Source organism: Pseudopodoces humilis, chromosome 21 (genome assembly GCF_049639895.1).
Source record: "Pseudopodoces humilis isolate 2021_Gansu_Grassland_sample_001 chromosome 21, ASM4963989v1, whole genome shotgun sequence".
Classification (NCBI taxonomy): Eukaryota; Metazoa; Chordata; class Aves; order Passeriformes; family Paridae; genus Pseudopodoces; species Pseudopodoces humilis.
The window spans coordinates 1,626,707-1,632,396 of NC_142220.1; the positions used below are offsets into that span (position 1 = coordinate 1,626,707).

The 5,690-nt window shown below is 48.8% G+C and overlaps 1 long non-coding RNA gene across 1 annotated transcript; it reads right to left on the bottom strand.

The window, feature by feature from the left end:
- Positions 1-425: 425 nt before the first annotated feature.
- LOC106628582 (uncharacterized) lies at positions 426-4,911 on the bottom strand. Its single transcript, XR_001331998.2, has 4 exons — positions 4,748-4,911; positions 4,538-4,573; positions 3,672-3,913; positions 426-1,657 (listed from the first exon to the last, which is right to left on the bottom strand). It is a non-coding gene; the product is annotated as an uncharacterized LOC106628582 (long non-coding RNA).
- Between the last annotated feature and the right edge of the window lie 779 nt (positions 4,912-5,690).

A 5,690-nucleotide genomic window follows, 5' to 3' on the forward strand; every position in this document is an offset into this window, starting at 1 on the left:
TACTAATATTTCAAATGGGAAAAGGCTTTAAAAGAATGGGAGCAAATTACTGCTTCAAAGGTTTTATTTGGCTTCCAGCTGAGCATTGCTTCTGCTAAGAATGGGGATTGGGAAAAAAGCAGCGTTTAGGCTGCTTTATTGGGGTTTATTTCCTCTGCTGCTGCAGTCCTGAAGGAGGGAGAGGAGCAGCACAAAGAACAAGGAGCAAAGAATGATCTTTTTCCCCCCCTATAAATCCCAATAACTCTGATTTTTTACAGTTCGTAAAGACTGACCTCTAAGTTATCCCAATTATGAGAAGGCAGGAAAATTCAGCTCAGCAGAAGTGAGATGGGCTTCCCATCAGTGACAGCCACACTAAAAATACTCCTTCATAAAAACATTATTTTAATGAAATATTTGGGAAATTATGGGCAAACATTTTGTTGAAAATTCAGTTTATAAAATCTCACCCAGCTCTGTTGTTTAAGCTCAGGGAGAGGCACCAGAGCAGAGAGAGAGGCAGAATTAGCCTGGCTGGATTTTAAGGGATTTACACAAGGGCACTCTGTGGGGTTCTTGGGATGATTGCCCTGATTTTAGTGCCTTCCCAGGGTTCATCAGCTCCTCTTTGACTGCCTTGTGCAAGCCCTCAGGCCACTGCAGGGCCCTGGGACAAAAGATGATTTTTGTCAAATAGGTGAACTCATTTTTCCCAGGTCAAGCATCTCCTGATCCCAGTGAGGCTGCTGGTCCTGCTGGGAATTCCACCCTGAGCTGCTGAGGAGGGTGGGGAGCAGCCAGGAGTGCTCTGGGTGCCACTGCCAGCGCTCCCAGGAAATGGAGATGACAAAGCTGGAAGCAAACCAGCAGTTCAGATGGGATGTGACAAACAAATCCTTCCCTGGCAGGGTGGGGAAGCCTGGCACAGAATTCCCAGAGAAGCTGCAGTTGCCCCTGGACCCCTGGAAGTGTCCAAGGCCAGGCTGGAGCAGCCTGGGACAGGGGAAGGTGTCCCTGCCATGGCAGGGGTGGCACTGGCTGAGCCCTCCAACCCCAACCACCCTGGGATTCTGTGTGAACTCACTCAGGAATTTTCTTGCACGGCATTTATTTTTCCTCTCCATTTCCAAACGCGGGGATTTGAGTGTGGACAGAAATCTGCCCTGCTGCTGCTCAGCTCTCTCCACTTTCTCCCTGGCTGCCAGCTTAGAGCAGATGCAGATCAGCCACTGATTGTGGCCTGGGGAACAAAAAGCCCAGGCTCCATCCAAAAGCTTTTCAGCTCAGTCTGGGAGCACCAAAAGGAATTGCAGCGCTGGAATCACCCATCCTTCCCTGCCAAGGGAACACTCTTTGGTGGAGAACAGCCTGGAGAGAGGGAGCTGAAACCTTTCAGCAGCAGAGTTCATCAGGAGTTACCCCAGGCATGTTTCACCCCCGGGTTCTGGTGTCAAACCACAGCACGTTGTCCCTGATCTCTGCGCTCTGACTGAGCTGGAGCTCTTTGGAGCAGGAATTTCCTTGCTGGCAGTGTTATCACAGGTCCTTCTCCTCACCTGGCACCTCCAGGACCTGATCCTGCAGGGTCTGAAGCAGATCTGACCCTCTCACCAAGGAACTGCAATTTCCATTTATTCAGCCATGGAGAACCAGGCTCTCCACACAACACCTGGTGCTAAGGAACGAAAAAAAGAAACAACAGAATTTCAGGTTTTGGAATGCCCAAATCTACCAGACTGCTCAGATATTAAAAATCAGATTTCTTTATAATCCCTTGCCTCACAATTGGATGCGGATTCCCTGCACTTCACAGGGAGCTCATCTCCACAAATCCATTCTGCAGATAGCGAAGCCAAAGCCACATGAAAGAGGGACAAAGATCAGAGGCAGCAGAGCCAGGGATACACAGAAGGAAGAAGACAACTTGAAGAGTAAATCACGGTTTAAAATCCAACCAGCACTTTTCAGTTATTCAAGGCACTGTTTTCTTAGCAAGGATTAGAAAATGATATTTCAAATGCAGCACTCGAGCAGGGTGACACCTTTTCAAATGAAGGGTTTCTGTTGCTGCTCCTGTTATTCTGTCAGGTCTAAAAGATGACTTCCAAGTATTTTGTCTATCATTTTTAGAGAGGGGGGAAAAAAAAATTAGCAAGCCTCAAAGAACAAAGGCAACACTTCAAAGCCTTCAGCAGAGGAGGAAGTGCTTTCTAGCAAAAAAATCATCCACTTGTGTCAATGAAACCTTTGTCAGGCAGCTCCTCTCCTGCCTGGGCTGCTGCAGCTGAAGACAGACGGGAAAGAGAATCCCTGAGAGAAGGAGAGAGAGAAGTCATGTCCCAGCAAAGTCCCCTGGGTGCCCTGTGTGATCTTGTGAGGAGCTGTGACTGAGAGGAGCGAGGAGCACACACACCTTGTGTGCCCTGGAGAGCCTTTCTCACCCCTGGAAATTTGGGAGGCTGGCTGTCTCCCACCCAAGGAACTCCTGGAGGGGATTTGGCAGCAATAAGGAGCAGAAGGAGTTAAAAGCAAGGCCATTTCCAAAAGAACTTCAGTTCCTCAGACTCTCCGTATTTTTTCGTGTTCCTCAGAGCCAGGGAACTCTGCAGTTTCAGAGGGAATGGATCCAGTGATCCATTGCCACCTGCACTGGGCTCTGGATCAATCCAAAGCATCAGTTCATTCCCTCCTGACCCTCACACTCGCACCTCAGCCAACAGAGATTTCTCTTCCCAGCCATCTGGAGTGCCATGGAGATTTTCCTGGGAAACAACTTCCACTCTGTTCAGGTACTGAATTCATTTTGGGACCTCTGTTCTCTTTTCCAACAGGATTTTTGTGGTCCCCCAGTGCAGCTGTCCTGTACCACTCCTTACACAACCTGAGCGTTCACAGCTCTTTTCAGGGCCCCTAACCCAGAGCTCCCACTGGCAGCACTCCCTCTCTCCTGGAATATTTGGAATATTGCAGAACACGTTGTTAAACACGGCTTTAACACGAGTCAGTGCAGTTGCTCTGATAGCTATTACCCCTAACAAGCTTCCCCTCAAAACCCAGTCGCTTTTGACCCTCACACACCTGGAGGCTTCACCCTCCTGCTGCACCTCTGACCTATCCCCCATAATTGACACTGGGTAATTATCAGCAATTTGTTGGCTTTGTTTTCCTTAGCACCCAATTATGCAAAGAACAGCCCTGGAATGGAGCTGCTGTGAGTTTGGAGCAAAGCGTTTCATGCCTGAGTGACTCTGCCAGCCCTGCCCGATGTGCGGGAGCAGGAAATGAGAATTCAGGGAATATTTATCCCAGGCAATCTCTGTCGGGGTGGCAGAAGGATATTTAATACCTTTTTTTATTAACTCTTATGAGAACCTCCAGCCTGGATGCTGCCTGCTCCTGTGGACTGCTGGATATTTCACTTTGCTGAGCTCCTGAGCTCCCTGCCCTGTGCACCCTCAGCTTTTCTGCAGGGACAAGGCAGGGCTGGGATATCGACAAATGCCAAAAAAACCCACATTTTCCAAACCCAAAGGGAAGGACTTGATCCAAACCATGTGCAAGGAGAATCCCTCCATTTCTTTCTGCACAAAGGGAGTGGAGCAGAGCTGTGCCCTGGCTGTGTCCACACTGGATTTTGAGCTTGAATCCACTGCTTTGTGTTTTTCTTTCCATGCTCTGTCCATGCCCACCTTGCTTTTTGTGCTTGAATCCATTGGTTTCTCTTTTTCTCTCCATATCCACCTTGGGTTTTGTGCTTGAATCCATTGTTTTGCCTTTTTCTGTCCATGTCCACCTTGGTTTTTGTGCTTGAATCCATTGGTTTCTCTTTGTCCCATCTCTGTGCCGCTCACAGTGCTGAAAGCAGAACAGCTGATCCCATCCCACCCTGCCTTCTGTATATCAAAAGGGGTTTTAACCCACAGACTTTCACCTGCACCAAAGATAGAGACAAAAACACTGGAGAAAAGAACATTCTGGGCCCCTTTTCCCTACCCTTCTTCACCCCACTTGGATCCATTGGATGTGTCAAGATCAGCGTTCTCTCACCAGTCCCTTCCCAGCCTTGTGACCTCATCCCCCTCCCTGTTAAAAGATGAGAGCACGTTTTCAGATGTTTTGGGCTATTTTTAGGCACACCCAGAGACACGTGGGGAGGAAAGGGGCAGGAGGACTTTCTTCACCATGGAACAATCTCTGTGTCTGGAGAAACCCCTCAGATTTAATGTCACCGCACAGAATCGCCCTGGGTAAAGCTGGACCAGCTCCATCCGGCTGAGATGGCGCTGCTGGAATCCATTCCCTCTGGGAAGGGGCTGAAAATGCACAGGGAGGGCTCTTTATCAGCACCAGAGGACGATGTGCTCTGTCAGGTGCCCCAAAAACAGGAACAGAGGGATGGGAGGACAGGCAGGAATCTGTGCTGTGGCTGAGATCCAGGCTCTGCCCGTGGAAGTTCTCCACTCTCCCAAGAGAAGGGAGAGCTGAGGCACAGCCCCTCCCCAGGCACAGCCCCATCTCACCCCAACACCCAGAGAATTTGGTCCCCTGTCATTACCTGCACCTCCAAACCTGGATTTCCATCAGATTCCATCTGAGAAGTCAGCAGGGAAGGAAGGGAAGAAAGAGAATTAAACCAAACCCCCCAGATCCCAGAATAACCCATGAAAGGCATCACCTTTCCTCCCCCTGCAGAACAAAGCATGGGAATATTCAAAAGGCAGCTCCAGAAAGCCTCTCCCAGCACTCAGCTTGGGGATCTGCCCACCTTGCCTGATCCAGAGCTTGCTTCCAGCCATGCCTGGCACTTTTCCACCCAGGAACAGCACACTGGGCTCCGGAATGGCTCTTGCATGTCACGCTCGTGGGCATTTGGCCCACGGAGCGCTTTGTTACCCAATCCAGAAATCCATGAAATCCAAGCCTGAGTCAAATCCGAGACATTGTGGAAACCGAGGAGGGCTTGAACGAGCTCCTGGAATAAAACTCGAGCCCCTCCCCAGCCAGAGCAGTATTTTTAGGAAGTGGATTGAGAAATGTTTTCCTTGCTTCATTTCCATGTTTACTGGGATACAACATTGTTACACTGGATTGCATCAGAAAACATGGAAACAGCTCCACAAATTGATCTGGCCACAAGCTCCCCGAGGAATTTGCTCCTTGTCTCCAAGGAGTTTACTCAGCACAAACAATGGCAAATAAAGACAAGTGCTTCTCCAACAAATAAATACTGGGATATAGATATGTAAGGGAATTTGGGGTGGATTTTAGGGTCATTCCCCTAAGACCTTGGATATGGCTATTTATAAAATTAGAGGATACAATCACATCCGAGTGAAATTTGCTGTCGTTTAGGGAAAGGTCCCATAACTGAAATAATGATGGGACCAACCCCTCCCTGGGGCTTTCGGTGTCTCAGCCACTCCAGAAAAGGAACTGGACTCTACTTTAGGATTTCCTAAGTGCAGAAATCCTTCTGAGGTCTGAACTCACATCTCCAGCCAGCCAGAATTCCAGGGAATTGATTACCAACATAATGGAAAACATGGCAGCTCGAAAACTTGTTTGGTTTGAACTTGGGATCTCTTCAATAACACAAAGAATAAAAATGTCCAAGCGTTGCCTTTCAGACATTTGAGTGGCCTCTGCGTGTAATCAATTAGAAACCAACTCCATTCCACAGGAAAATGGCTCTGGCTCAGCCAAAAGAT